Consider the following 16,454-nt stretch of genomic DNA (forward strand, 5'->3'; position numbering starts at 1 on the left):
ACATGATTCAATGGCCTTCGTTCTACCATCTTGTGCACTTTTTTTGCTTTGGGGTGTTTGTGCATGCAAGATTTCTATGTAAAGAATGCCATTTGTTATTGCCCAGGTCATGGACAGATCAAATGTGCCTACCTACTACAGCTATCTATATGATGAGAAAGTAGATGCTATAGCTCAATTTGCCATTTGGGCAAAAAATGCAAAAGGCAAGGAGCTCAAACTGAAGAAGGCCAAGACTGAGAGCCTACTGACTGCAAGGAAAAGGAGCCTGAAGGGAGGAACCAGCCCCCTTCAGGAAAGGAGCAACAAGGGCCGAGCCTGCAACAACCATGAAGCTCAAATCAAGGAAAGAGGAAGCGACATGAAGGGAGGGGCTAGGCCCCTGAAGGAAGGAACCAGCCCCATTTTGGAAAGGAGTAAGGAAAGGAGCAAGGAGGGTCAAAGCCTGCAATTGGGGAGCTCAAAAAGGTGACCTACTCAAAGAAATGTGGAACCAACCCCATGAAGGAAAGGAGTCCTTGAGATGTAATGTGAAGGAAAGGAGGCTTTGAGATGTAATCTATGTAATCTATGCATAATCTATTGAATTCTTAATCTTCTCCACAGTTTACTTGGCAAAAGAAGGAGTTACTATGGGTGTATAAGTCGGTAGAGTCAAGCAAGCAGTGTGTGATCCAAGTGTGTAAAGAGGTCTACGATAGTACATTAGACTGGCCTAAAGGGTTGGGAGATGCTTGCTATACAGAGAGGTTGATAAGATAGTTGGGAGTTTGGAATTTTCTTAAGCCGCAAAATGTCGTATTTTGAAAAATTAAAAATCTTGTAGACATTTCTTGGACTTGTGGACTTTCTTGGCCTACCCTCATCCATGGTGCTCTTAATACCTAATTTTGTGTCGACCTAATTTCATGTTAGTACTTAAATGTTTTAAGTAGCCCAGTGGTTGAAATCTGATAGGATAACTAGTTTAAAGGGGATTGTTTTAGTATAGCACTATGCAACAAATTTTAGGATAGCACGGTAGTAGTGCACGATAGTCGTGCAAGATAAGTGATTGCCAGCACGGTGGTTGGTTGCAATAGGATATTAATAGCCACCAATGTGGTGGTTTGCTTCTATTATTATAAGATGAATGGATTTGTGGATGTGTGGATTCATTATGGGATTTAATAAACCCAGCATGGTGGTTGTTGGGATATACTAAAAACAAGCATGGAATTTAAAAAAATAATTTAATAAAACCAGCACAGTGGTTGTTTGGGATATACTAAAAAGCACGGGATTTATCATTTGGGATTTACAAAAACAAGCACGGTGGTTAGTTTGGGATTTACTAAAAAATGCATAGTCTCAAATACATTTTCCAAGTTTTCTTGGAATGAGACTACATTTTCTTAGTACTATCTAAGTTGTCCTCGTCCACCGCTCCAAGACACCCCAAGATATTTTCATGCTTGTCTAAATCCAATTTGAAGACACTCTTGCCCTTCTTTTAATGTGGCATAGGTTGCATCTGAAACTTAATAGCTCTTACTAGATGAGAGTACAAAAATGCTTGTGGACTCTTATGTAGCGGTTCGTAATTGCGGCCTCTCTTGGATGCCTTTTTGTACAAAAAAGCTCTGACTACTACATTCCACTTCTCATAGGTTGTTCCCCAATTATCCTTAAATGCTTCCTCAACCTTGTACTTAGGTTTTGTGCACTGTAATAGAAAGTATGGGTCATCTTCCTCATTCTCCCCAGATGCAGTGACAACTACAAAGTTATCCCTCTCTTCTAGGCAGTCAGTGAGGTCATCCAAACTCTCCCCAAAATGTGACTAGTCGTTTGTCTCTCCATTGTTTGTCACTCCATCTGAACATAGAGGGAAAACTTGAACTCGCTCTGATGTCTTCACAATTGAATGTTCTCCATAATCATCATGATCCCCTATGATGCATGCACTGTAGAAACAAGAAAGTTTTCTTGTTTTATTTAGTTGGTTGTTTGAAAAGCCCCATATGATGTACTAACCATGAACTCCTTTAATTTTCTCACAATCATGCTGGCTTCTCCTTTGCACTTCCTCGACTTTCACTTCATGGAACACTCTACGTACCACAGTATTCTTAAGGCTTTGTTTATTGTTTGTTGATGCACGCCTGTGGAGAGGTTGGCTATAAGCCATGTTACAGCATCATGGGCATCATTGAGTTCTTCTTGAAGGCATGTTAATTGGTGTTTAAATAGAGCTTGCTTAATAACAGCACTACATCCATCATGTTCACCCTTGCCAATGGCTAGACCCTAAGAAATTCCACATCATATCTAGACCACAATCAAGGATTTGAACCTTGAGATGAAGTAGAATCCATGGGCTGATTTAAATTGAGAGACAGCACCATCTGACCACACCCAATGTTGTCTTATATTTTTTGCATGGGGATTTTCCTTTTTTAGCCATTCCCAATGCAGTAGAAAAGCATGCTACACAAATAAGGTGTCATGTTTCCTATCATGTGAAATGTAGAAATGGTATGTGCGTTGCACTTACCTGGAATCCTGTAAGTCAACAAAAGCAGATTGGCATCAGGCATGGAAGAATCAAGCAAATGACTATACAAGATATGCACAAGAATTGTTACTTGCTTATTGTACCAGTGAGCACTTTGTATCTCATCTTGTTCTTGAAATAAATAATTTTCAGCAAAATATCTATGATAGATACAATAGTGTCATGGGGAAAATTGGCAAGGCACATCCTGAACTACTTATCCTACCAGCTAGCTGTTGTGAAATTGTGAAGCACATATTTTGGGATGGGATTGAACCACGTGACCTATAAGCTCCCTTAGATGAGTGCTATTATATGACAGCAAGCATCTCAATCCTTCAACATTGACATTTTTAAATCTCCTCCAATTTAGAGCAACATGGTTGTCTTCCCTCATTTCATTTGGATAGACATTGAATGTCTTCTTCTTTAGCTTCAAGCTGCAATGTTTGCATGTGCCACGAATGCATTCAATTTGGTGCCACTCACAGTCTCCCTTTGGACAAACCACTGGCTCCCATAGAGACCTTAGGCTACAAAACCTGCCCTCCCTTGCAACACATGATGAGGACCTTGGTGGCCTACAATTCGCGCATTCATCGGGGAGGCATGGGCATCGATCCCCATGGAGTAATGCTCCAACATGACTAGATCTCAAGTTATTCATCACTTGCCAGGCCACGTCAAAGTCTATGTGTGTTTTGCAACAACAAACATTCATCTCTTTGAGTTTCTTGATGTACGAGGGCTTACAATGCTTAAAGCTCCTCTGCCCAATCGAAATGTCTGGATTCTAATCCATAAACTTGAGATACAACTCCGTTTGATGACCCAACATGCAAGAACAACTAAACAGTGAGCCCCCTTTTTGCACTACTAAAACAAGACAAAATACAGTCTAATTAAAGTATATAATGAAGCAAAACAATTTTCAACAACCACGTTGGTTTAGGACAGTCACAATTTCAACTACCAGGTTGGTTTAGGACAATCACAATTTCAATCAATGGGCTAGTTTAGGACAGTCAACCGTTGGACTAGTTTAGGACACATTTAGGACAATCAACCACTGGGCTAGTTTAGAACACATTTAGGACAATCAAGGTGTGTGTGCATTGATTTGTTTAAAGAAAAAAAAATATGGGTCTTGTGCTTTGGAGTATCCTTGTAAAGTTTTGCTCAAATAGCATAAGAATTTTGTGGGGAATTTAAGAAGAGTTAGGGTATGGATAGGAAATTTGTGCAGATTTGTTTTGGTTGGTGCACTTCTCAAATATATGTGCCCTATGCTTTGGGGTACTCCCATGAGGGTTCGCTCAGATGGCATATAGAGAGTGTGGGAAATTTGGTTACATAATGTCTGGATGTGGTTTCTAGCTATATGTGTGCACACACATTGATTTGTTTGAAATGAAACAAAATATGTGTCTTGTGCTTTGAAGTATTCTTGCAAAGTTTAATCAAAGGGAATAAGAAATTTGTGGGTCATTTAAGAAGTTTGAAGAGCATTGTATTTGGGTATGCATTCACAAAATATATGGCACATTTTCCAAAAATATGTGTCATGTGCTTTGGAGTACTCTTGTGAGGGTTTGCTCAAAAGGATATGGAGAGTGTGAGGAATTTGGTCAGCTAAGCAACCACCGGGGCTGGTTTCGCATGACGGTCTCAACTACACATATTAAACAATAACAAGTATATCACTTTTTATTTCTGAATTTCACAATTTATGTCAGTAACTACTTGCTGTTTGTCGTGAATCTTTTGTCTTGAACCAACACTGGGCTGGTTTAGGATAATCACATTAAGTACAAGCCATCCCGGTCTAGAAATAGTGATATATAACCTGAATAACAGGAAATTAAATTTAACGAATTTAAGTACTAAGAAAAAAAATAATTTCAACCATCAAGCTGCTCAATAACTAATGTCTGTTCAACCACACTGGTTTAGGATAATCACATAATTGGTGATTGAGCTGAAGTAGCCATAGTTGCATGACGTTCCAACCATCGGGTTGGTTTAGTAAAATAATAATATATTGCTATTCTATTGCAAAAAATATTCCCGTTAATTTTTGCCATCGGGCTGCACAACAACTAATGTCTGTTCAACCATGCTGGTTCAGGACAATCACATAACGAGAAATTGGGCTAAACCAGCCTACAATTGCATGATGTTCCAACCACCGAGATGGTTTAGGACAATCACATTTAGTCCAAGCTTGGTTTAAGAAATGAAACAAGTAAACTATCCCAAAGCTTAATCACAATCAGCCACCATCGGGCTGGTTTAGGCACCACTGACCTGTGTTGTATCTAGCATGTGTATGATGTGCTCCTCAAAACCTTGCATCCCATCCGTTTTTTCAAATGTTCTTTCTATTTGGATAAACTCTTGTATTTGCCAAAACATCATCATTGTAGCAATGACTTCCAAACTTAGGCTCTCTCTCCTTTTCTTGTGTTCTATTGAAGCCCATAGACTTCTCGGATCGAGATGATCGTGCATTGCTTCTACTCTATGTTCAACTACCACTGGAGCCACATTGGTCCTTCTGATTGACAACATCTTTGACATTGTGTGTCCAAGCCCTTTCTCCTTTGTTTCAAGGGACACCGACATAGCTAATGTCACTGTCTTGCAGTAAGTTGATCTAAGTTGTGTACCCCTATCACTTTCTAAAGGCCATTTCTCAAGTTAGAGAGCATTGCCTCTTGGACGTGCATCTCCTAAGGTGTTGGTAGGGTTGTTACTCTATGAACTTTAGGGTGCAAGATAAATCTTGTGAAGACTCAAGACTAGTAATCACTTGAATGGCCTGATGTTGCTGCCTCAAATGCTCCCACTAATCGTGACACCACAGCTCGTGTTCTTCCTCTACCCACACTCTGTTCCTTGTGCCTTGACCTAGCTTTTTAACTTTCCTATCTCATAGCCTCTGTCTGCTTCTCTTGCAAGCCATGGTGAGCTGCATGTTGCCATTGATGCCATGGCCATGATCAGTCTAGAATAGATCGAGAGAATCTAGCTGTGGTGAGGCAAGCAAAGAATAGAAGACAACTTACCTGAAAGAAGACAATGGCAAACAAAAGTCTATGCAAGGTCACGTCAAAGTGCATGCAGGTTGCAGGGTGTTTGCAGGGCGGGGGTAGGTTGTAGGTACTTAATCTTCCAAGATTTGATGGGCGGGAGGTGTGAAAATTTGAAATCCACTAGAGTAGCAAAATTTTCAGCCACTGGTTTTCCCCCCTTTGGTGATACACGTTAGCAGAATCGGATATCCCAAACAAAGTACAATGTGGCCTAAAATGCTTCAAAACAAAAATAGGCCAAAGGGCATACTATCGAGTTTGATGCTGTGTATTATGAAATTCAATGACCTTTTGCGTGCATATGAGCCATATAGTAAGCAAGTGCATGGAAAAAGAAACAATTCAAAATTGTAAATAGTGATGGATTTATTAAAAGATCTTTGCACATGCACAAATTGCACTTTTTTAACTTCTTCCATTTTAGGATAAATCTAGATACCAATACCAACACCAACAGCTATGAATTTTTTCAAACCACCATACAGTAGTCCCACTAGTTTGGATTCCAAATTTTCAATCCATTTTGGTTTTGAACAAATCAAACAAAAGTTATGGAGCGTGCCCTCAAATGGGTATGCATCACTTTAGCACAACATTGTAGCCCCATTAACCCATGCCTAATATTCTCATTTAGGTGTGTCCTTGGGTTGACGAGAAGCTCACGTAGTTTACTTTTGAATGATTACTTGGTTGCATGTGTATGTAGAATAAAATTTTGATGTTTTTGAATAAATTGCTATATCCTAGCAGCCTTCATGATGCATGCTTCACATGCAACATAGCCCTTGTAATGATTTAACGGTCTCATTCCAAATCCTTATTGTTAACCCTGTGGCAACAAGGGCAGTCTAAGACAACAACTATGAGAGCATTGTGTATGTAGAGTAGCGACAAAGCTTCGCTTGTAATATATTGAGCTTGAAATATGGTAGCATAAATCTTAAAGGATGAGGAGAGCTTGCACATCACCTTCAGCTTCTTCCAGTTCTTGTAGTCGCCATGCTATTTCTTTAAGGGGTGTGCGATTTGGCATCCTTCTCTTGAGCAATGTCCTTAAGGACCTTTCTGATGATGTTCCAAAGTCGGTAAACTCATATCAAATATGCACAACACTGAGTTTCATGATGACCACAACCTTTGCATTCTTTACAAATGATCACCCTCATTTGTGGCTTGCCGCTTTGTTGGGGCAGTGCTTCCCCTCGTTTCATGCGTGATTGAAGTACAAGATTCACGTGCCATGAAATCAGCAACTAAATTTTGAGCTCAAGGAATATGCTGGATTTTTACCTCTTCAAATTGTTTGCAAAGTTCCAATGCTTGTTGGAACCAAGCCTTCGCTTCGCACCTTCCACCTTCCACTAACTTGTTTACACATGAGTTGAGAATCTCCTTACACCTCAAGTTGCTTGATGTGATGTTCTTGTGCCTTTTATAGCCCAAAAATGAGTGCCGAGTACTCAGCTTGGTTGCAAGTACTTGCAGGTGCAGACTTGCTATAACAATACACCTTACCCCTGGTGAAGTGAGCTTCACACCCACACCAGCAACCTTGATCGTAGGTTTGTATGCTCCATCAAATTGAAGGAGCCAAGATGTCATCACACCAAGACTAGAGTCCAAACATCCCAAGTTTCTCGGTCGTCCAAGATGGGTAGGAGAGGCTGGTGAGAATTCAATACTTGAGCAAGACGTTCAGCACCAAATAAACTTGCAATCCTTTGTTAATAGTTTATCTTTAGACCAAAAGAATTACAACTTGAAGCTCAAAATGTGGCACAAAGGGTTGATTAGGTACAAAGGGATTCCTTGGTCGAAACATTACCGACCATAGCCGAGCCCTAGAAACCTTTGTAGTGAGGTCGAGAAGAAACCATTCAAGATGAGCTTATCCACAGGAATCAATAAGCAGATGCACCAAATCTTCCCCCAAGCTTGTGGATCATCCCATCCTTGGAAGAATGTCACCCTTTTAATTACCTTCGATGCAGCAAGTAGCTCGATCACCACACAATGAGTAGAATTGGAATCAAAGCCCTCCCAGTGTATCACTAGTTCTTTACCTTGAATCATCCACAGTGTATCATCCCACCCGTCGTCTCCTTGAGCAATGCATTGTACAATCAGTTGTTGAAGATTGACATGAAAATCAAGAAAGAGATCTCGCTAATTGGTAGTCGTAATGAGCGGAGGACCAGGCACTAAATCCTTGAACTCGTCGAGAAGTGACATAAATATCCACCCTCTTCATGTGGTGTGCGTCCAAGGAGTGAACTTGAAAAGGTTCATAATCTACAATCTAGTATGAGATATGAATAGAGCACATAAAATGAAGTACTTTTGCTTTTTATAGTAAGGGGAAACTCCCTATGATTAGAGAGTTACAGTTCATGAGATTTGAACATATAAGCAATATCATTACACTTTCATCACTTCCTATTTGCTGGCCCATTGGAAAGTCTTCCTTTTGTGAATGGGGAGGTCTTGGGTTCAATTCCCACTCCTTAATAAAAAGAGAGGAGAGGAGAGGAGAAGAGAAGAGAAAGAGAAGGAGAAGAAGAGGATAGGGATGCGAGATGTGTTCCAGTTTTGCAAAGGCCCAGAAACTCTTTCGCGACCAAAAGACCAGGAACCTAGAGAATCACTGTCCGTGACGCATGAATGCATGCGCAAATGCGCCAGCCACAACCAGGGGGCATGCGGGTGTTGCAGTTTTGCAAATGCGCCTGGTATGACCAAAAGATTCACCAACCAGAATACGCATAGACAGATGCACACAAACTGCGAGTAGAAGGAACACAGACTAGAAGCATAGAAGTAGGGGAGTTTTATAGCCATAGAGATGGAGAGCCATGAGCAGAAGACATGCAGATTGGAGGTGCAGAAGCAGAGAACCGCACACGGAAGAAACTACAGTACTACACCCAGCCCTAGGAGTAACAAATTTTATGCCACTAGCCATGGAGACTTCGATCCCAACAGCCACACCAATTCTATTAACTAGAAAAGAAATCAAGGCATGAGGCTAGATGCTAGGCATGGCGACGCTCGAGGGCCATGGAGGAAAAGGGAATGCAAGTGGAGAAGCATTAACATAGGTAGGGAAAAGGGATTAAGAGGGGTGGGAATGAAGAGGGGGACTATGGCACAAGGGGAAAGGAAGAGGGGGAAGAGGAGAATGTACATGATGGGAGGTGGAATGTAGAGACGGAGACATCAAGGGAAGAGAGTCATGCTTTATTTGAAAGGAGGATGAGGGAATCAAAGTACTAGCTAGGTGGCTTTACAAGAATGAGCGTGCTACATCAAGGAATAGCCCCCTCCTTTTATAGCCAAGAGAGGGGGCCTCTCCCAATAAATGCATCCTCCCACATGCATGGTGTGTGTGGAAGAGTCTCCCATGTGGGCTAGGTGGGTATGCACTCTCAATTGTGTGCGACAACCCTTTGCCTCATTTTTCCACTTAAATCAAATCCCATATCCCAAGTCTAAGATACACCCTTGGTCTCTTCCCAACTTTATAATACATTCAAACATCTAGGAGGACAAGTGGAGGGTTGGCACAAGGAGTCTTGCCACCTCATCCTACTTTCCCCATTATTTAACTTGCATTCTTAGACTATATTCACCCCCCCCACATGGGCCTATCCTACATGGAGGGAATAATCCAATATAATATCCATCTCCACCTATTTTATATTACTTCTCCCATGGTCCTTGGGCCATGTCTCACTAAATGCAGGCATGGGATTGCCTAGGTGGAGGGGTGGCACATGGAGGAACCATGCCACCTTAACATTTTATAATATTACTACCATGGATTATGTACAACACACCTTATGGGTCCTCTTATGTGGAAGGGTGGCACATGGTCATGCCCTACCATCTCAACCCTGGGCCCTATGCACACCATATTTTATTATACTATTGCCACATATACAAGCAAACACACATATTTATGCCTTTTACCTTGGTCATATTTATCCATAACAATGCCTGTCATGAAGACTGGCATTTCCACTGCTTCTGATTCATCGTCCTAGATTGGTGCCTCTAGTTGTATCATTTGGGCATCCACATTTGGCAACATTAGATGTGTTGTTTTACAATTATCTATTATAGCCAACGTCTATATCTAATTATTGATGTCACTTTGTCTATCCCCTTCTATGGGCTTTAGTGCATTGGTAGGTATAGGTGATGCATGACTGGCCAGATATGGAGGGTTAAATTGGGGTGAATTGTGGCCCTTGGGGGGTCCTAAGCTTTCAGTGTGAAGGGTCCCTAGACTTAAAGAAACCCTTAGTTAGAGGAGAACCAACCCTTAGTTAGTTTAACTAACTATCAGTCAAGTCAGTTACTCTACTAGGTCAATTCAGTTACCCAAACTAACCTAACTACAATGCTACTAAATGCTACTAGCTCTGATACCAATTACAGTTAGTCTAACTATGCTAACTAACTACAATTAGACTAACTATGCTAACTAATCACAGTTAGACTAACCTAGTATCTTACTAACCTAACCACTAACCTAAGTTAAATCTAACCTAACCTAACCTAACCTAAGTTAGAACTAACCTTATGTGGGTTAAATTAACCTAAAAGTTAGTTTTGTTTAGGGTTTTTTTTTTGGAAGGAAATAACAGGGGGCATCGAGCGGTAGAGGTTTTTCTTTTTTTTTTGGGAGGGGGGGTTGTGAAGATGCATGAAGGGGTGGGGGGGGGTGCGAAAGGAATGGGGGGGAGGAGACCTACCTAATGGAGGGCTTAAGGCCCCGGTGGAGGGTAGGTTAGGTTGGCGGGCGTTGCCCCATGGCGCGTGGGTAGCCAAGACCTTAGCCAAGGTAAGGCCCCTAATGTTATGGAATTGTATTTCTAATATTTTTTGCTATGCAAAATTTTTTATTTTAGTTAAGTGTGACTATGGAAAAGTATTCCCCATAGGAGCACACCAGACGCAACAGGGGTCCTAGTGGATGCTTTGTGGGGTTTAGTTGGGGATGCCTAAATACCTGTGTTTTGCCAGGCTAGATGGTTAGTATTGTGGGTGATTCCATGTTAATACTAATGGCACTAGTGTTACTGGTGTTATTGCAATTGGTTACAAGGTGTATATTTTGATGTCTGTATGTCAAGCATACAATTGTGTTGGGATTAGTTGGTAAGATGATTCATCAATTGATTGTAATAACTAACACAATTTGCAGCTTGAGTACAGATGATGAGTTGGATAATGAGGAATAGAGATGGTGAAGGTGATTTGGATTGATCAAAGTATGTAATGGCTATCAAAGGCCATGGGCCATATTGTAAAGTAATGAAATTTGGGCTAATTTATTTTATTAATTGTGGATGAGGGCATATTAAGCCTTGTGATATTTTAAGCTCATGGAGTTATGTTGAGCACTCCCTCTAATTATGGACAAGGGATGCTTTTGGATGTACTATTATTGGTTCTTTGCTTTTTTGGAATTACAATTATAAATACTCTAGATGGGAAGCAAGAGCCACCATCTAGGGGGGGGGGCAAATTGGACCCCATGCAGTGTCTCTCTCTCTTCCTCTTCTCTTCCCCAATTTTTTCCTTGTTCTTGGTTTCTATAGTTTCGGTAAATCATGAATTTGTGATGATGTCTAATTCCAATTTTTATAACAGTGGTATCAGAGCCTGGCTACACTCTAGCCTGATTGCCGGAGACAAGCGACATGATTTTCTCCAATCTGATGACACAGTCTTTCTCATAATGTTCTTTGTGATCATTTCAACTGCTTGATCCCTAGGTTTTGAGTTTGTATGCAAAAGTTATCAAAGATACTTTGAAAATCGATGCCACAATTGCGATTGACAAAAATGGCCCACGTTGGCTTGTTCAAAGGGTATGCGCCAGCTCTTTTGATTGGTTGGATCAATATATTCTGACTTCAAGTAAGAAATTTATGGTTGTTTCTTTTCACTACCTACTGTCCAATGAATTGGTAGAAGGAGTCTTTGGATAGAAAGATGAATAGCCATGACCAGAGATGACTTAACCTTAGGGCATGAGGACATTAAAGATTCATATTCTTATAGAATTAATGATATTTAAAGTAATAGTAGCATCATGTGATTTCAAGAATGGAAGTCGTATGAAGATCACAACACGAATGTTGCTCTCCTAAGCAAAAGATCATGGCTATTTGGAAGAAAGCAATAGGAGTAAATTACAAATTGAGAGTTGTAGATGAAACAAGGATAAATAGATGCACAATATGCATGTTATTGCTTCAATGCATCTCTAGATACATCTTTTATCCTTCTTCTTTGCTTTACTTAATTGATTCTTTTAAAGTTGCATAAGATGAGGTCACTATGAAAGAGAGGCTCTATAAGGAATCTCTTTTGAACCACAAAGTTATCAGACCTATGATTAAACAGGAAGCAAAAGAAAGTTGATTGGGGCTCAACACAGCAAGCAAATATTTGGAGGACAAAGGAGATATGTATCTATTCCCATATTTTTTGTTTTTCTATATTTTCATTTTTCTTACTCTTATTGAAATACTCATATAGAAACAAGAAATAATGGTATGGTGACAGAAGGGAACAATTGAATTTGAAGAAGAGTGATACATCAAATTAAAATAGCATGAAAAAGAGAATAAAATATGATAGCCTATCTAGCCTATCTAAGATCTAGGATAATCTACGTGAGCTAAGAGTTTGTTATGATTAAATAAGCATGATTATGTGAGCTAAGAGTTTGTTATGATTAAATAAAGCATGATTATGTGCATTAATAAGGACAAGAAGACGTATATCATGTGGTATGTATGAAATAAGAAGTATAATTACTTAGAGGTCTTGATTCCTCATAGCTTGCTTGAGTAGATGCCAATCCTAGCTTAATTGTAAATAAAAAAACTATTATTGTGTGATACATATGGTATGCTTCAATAAAGTGTTCTACTAATGTGAACAGAATTGAAGAAAATTAAAGAGAAGAAAAAGCATATGACATTTTTGCTAAGCAAGAGGGAAGGCATGATTGTTTGGTGGTGGCAAGCTTTTTGCTCTAGTAGTCTCTTTATGGAATTGCTTTTATAGATAATGAAAAATAGTTGGAATGTCCGATAATATCTTCTATGTATTTTCTAGCAGCTGAAGAAAATACATATTAGATCATTACTAGCTACCAACCTAAATCAAAAACTTTGACATGATTAAGCAATGACGTACATATACCCTTCTATTGATCACAGAATAGTATATGTCACTTATTGCTACTCACATCAAAAGGAAAAAAAATTACGCTTTGTATTTGTTATTATTTATCAATATCATATTGGTATGGGACGGTATAGATATTAAGGAATATGACAAATATAATGCTAGAACTTATATTAAAATAACATAAGCAATGAATGGCTGTGGTATAGTACTTTCTCTTGTTATAAGGTAAGAATAATAATATAAGTTTTGAATTGGCTAAATTCATTCTCTCTTTTTAACCATGATGATACTTGATGAATATCCAAGAGATTACTCTTCACATCTCCACTCGTTGACTCAAAAAGTCAAATACACAACTGAGGTCAGTTACAATTCAAGTAAGAGGGATGTTACAGAATTGTATTTTCAATATTTTTTGTTATGCAAAATATTTTATTTTAGTCGTGTGACTATGGAAAAGTATTCCATAGGAGCGCACCAAATGCGGCGGGGGTCCTAGTGGATGCTTTGAAGGGTTTAGTTGGGGATGCCTAACTATCTATGTTTTACCAAGCTAGATGGTTAGTATTGTGGGTGATTCCATGTTAATACTAACGTCACTAGTGTTACTAGTGTTATTGCAATTGGTCATCCCTCGCAAGGTGTGTATTTTGATGTCTATATATCAAGCGTACACTTGTGTTGGGATTAGTTGGTGTGATGATTCATCAATTGATTGTAATAACTAACACAATTGGTGGCTTGAGTACAAATGATGAGTTGGATAACAAGGAACAGAGATGGTGAAGGTGATTTGGATTGATCAAAGTATCTAATGGCTATCAAAGGCCATGGGCCATATTGTAAAGTAATGAAATTTGGGCTAATTTATTTTATTAATTGTGGATGAGGGCATATTAAGCCTTGTGATATTTTAAGCTCGTGGATTTATGTTGAGCAATCCCTCTAATTATGGACAAGGGATGCTTTTGGATGTACTATTATTGGCTCTTTGCTTTTTGGAATTACAATTATAAATACTCTAGATGGGAAGCAAGACCCGCCATCTAGGGGGGGCGAATTGGACCCCATGCAGTGTCGCTCTCTCTTCCTCTTCTCTTCCCCAATTTTTTCCTTGTTCTTGGTTTATATGGTTTTGGTAAATCATGAATTTGTGATGATGTCTAATTCTAATTTTTGTAACATCTAAGGCCTTGTAGGTAGAGAGAGGGGGGAGAGAGGGGGGGGGGAAGAGAGGGATAAGAGAGAGAAGAAAAAAGGGGGGAGAGAGAGAGAAGAGAAGAGAGAGAAAGAGAGAGAGAGAGAAGAGGGAGGTAGGGGGGAGGAGGGTGGAGGAAAGAAAGAGGGGGGTGGGGGGAGAGGGAGAAGGGGGAGGGGGGAGAATGGAGGGGGGGGTTGCAGATGGGGGGTAGAGGTGGAGGGGGGGAGGGAATGGGGGGTGGAGGTGGATATGGGGGGGGAAGAGGGAATGGGGGGTGGAGGGGGGGAAGGGAATGGGGGATGGAGGTGATGGGGGGAAAGGAAAAAAGGGGGGTGGTGGTGGAGGTGGAGGGGGAAAAGGGGAGATGGGGTGTAGAGAGAGGCAGAGAGATAGTGGAGTGGAGGGTGATGGAGATGGGGGGGAAAGGAAAAAAGAGGGGTGGTGATGGAGGTGGAGGGGGAAAAGGGGAGATGGGGTGTAGAGAGATATTGGAGTGGAGGGTGATAGAGATAAGGGGTGGAGGAGATGGGGGGTAGAGAGATGGTGGAGTGGAGGTTGATGGAGATGGTAGGTGGAGGAGATGGGGGATAGAGAGAGGTAGAGAGATGGTGGAGTGGAGGTTCATGGAGATGGGGGGTGGAGGTGGAGGGGGAAAAGGGGAGGTGGGGTTTAGAGAGAGGTAGAGAGATGGTGGAGGAGAAAAGGATGGTTACCTTGAGTGGGGGAGATGGGGGATGGACGGAAAAAGTGGATGTGGTGGGGAGGAAGATGATGGGAGGTGGAGATGGAGATGGAAGGGGGGGTGATGGAAAAAGTGGTGGTGGAGGGGGGTTTTATGGAAAAAGTGGTGGTGATGGTGGTGGTTGAAATGATGGACAGAAGTTGGAGGACAAAAAATAGAGATAGACAAAAAATATGGAGGCTTAACAGAATTTGGAGAAGGAAGTGGCTAGCAAAAGTGTGGGGAAAGAAATGAGGGCGGTTGGTATTGCTTTTATAGGATGTGGGGGGATTAAGGGTTAATTTTGGGTGTTTAATGTATTAATGTGATTTTGTAAGTCAACATTATCCTTTTGCATAATTTGGAAGCATTTTTTCACTCCTTTGCCTTGAGGGATTTCTCTTGAATGGTTTTTCGAAGGGGGTTCTTTTTCACATGCTCTGCTTTCGCTTCAGGCTTTCGCTTCAGGCAGTAACCTCCCCAACAATGACACCATTTTACCCAAATGCAGGTTTCGAGGGTGTTGGTCACTTACAGTCGTGTCATTACTCGTTGTAGCATAGGTGTTCACAAGTGTAGCATAGGTCCTCGGGTCATGTTCCAGTGAGAGGTGTAGACTAAAGCGTGGAAAGCAGATCTCATGCTCACATGAATGAGAAAGAGGGCTTGATTATAATGATTGATGGAGGCTTTTGCCTCCATGGGAGTTCAAGGGTTTAGAAAGGGCTTTTAGGATTCAAAAGGGGACATGGTTGAGAGAGCTAACTAGGAGTTCCAAGGTTCAGAGGGGGTTGTAGGGTTTAGGAGGAGTCCAAGATTAAAGAGTGGAGAGCTAATCTCCTTTGCGGATTCGAGGGGTAAGGGTTGAGGAGGAGGGAGGAAGGAGGAAGGAGGATGAAGGAGGAGAAGGAGGAGAAGGGGGGAGGAGGAGGAGGGAAGAGAAGGAGGGAGGAAGGAGAAGGAGGAGGAGGGAGGAGGAGGAGGAAGAGGAGGGAGGAAGGAGGAGGAAGGAGAAGGAGATGGGAGGAGGAGGAGGGAGGAGGAGGAGGAGGGGGGAGGAGGAGATGGAGGAGAAGGATGAGGGAGGAGGAGGAGGAGGAGGGAGGAAGGAGGACGAAGGAGGAGGAGGAGGAGGAGAAGGAGGAGGAGGAGGGAGTACAAGGGTAGAGAGTGCAATGGTAAGGGCATGCTAGAACACAATAGTGTAAGAGTGCATGGATGCAATTGCATGAACACAATAGTGAACTTGAACACTAAACCCCAAGGAGTGGGAGATTCATTCCATTGAGAGATATTTATACATTTTGGTCTCTACACAATCCATAGGTACCTCCGTGGTGGGACCTCTTTTATAGGAGACCTTTTGGACAGGAGTCCCTCCACTTTTGGGGGGGGACCTTTTGGGTCTCTACACAAAGTGGGGGGACCTTTTGGGTCTCTACACAAAGTGGAGGGACTTTTTGGGTCTCTATACAAAGTGGGGGGAACTTTTTGGGTCTCTAGACAAAGTCGAGGTACTTTTTGGTTCTCTACACAAAGTGGAGGGATCTCCAAAAGTGTAGGCTTTGTCTTTCTCTCTCTATATTTAGTGTTCTTGCTGGTGCAAAGAGATGCATTATTATAGATTTGGCCAAGTCCATGCACTGACGCTGTTACACAGTTCTTATCATTGGGACAATTTGCTTTAGT

Source organism: Dipteris shenzhenensis, chromosome 8 (genome assembly GCF_047967505.1).
Source record: "Dipteris shenzhenensis isolate YYH24624 ecotype China chromosome 8, Dip_SZ_1.0, whole genome shotgun sequence".
Taxonomy (NCBI): Eukaryota; Viridiplantae; Streptophyta; class Polypodiopsida; order Gleicheniales; family Dipteridaceae; genus Dipteris; species Dipteris shenzhenensis.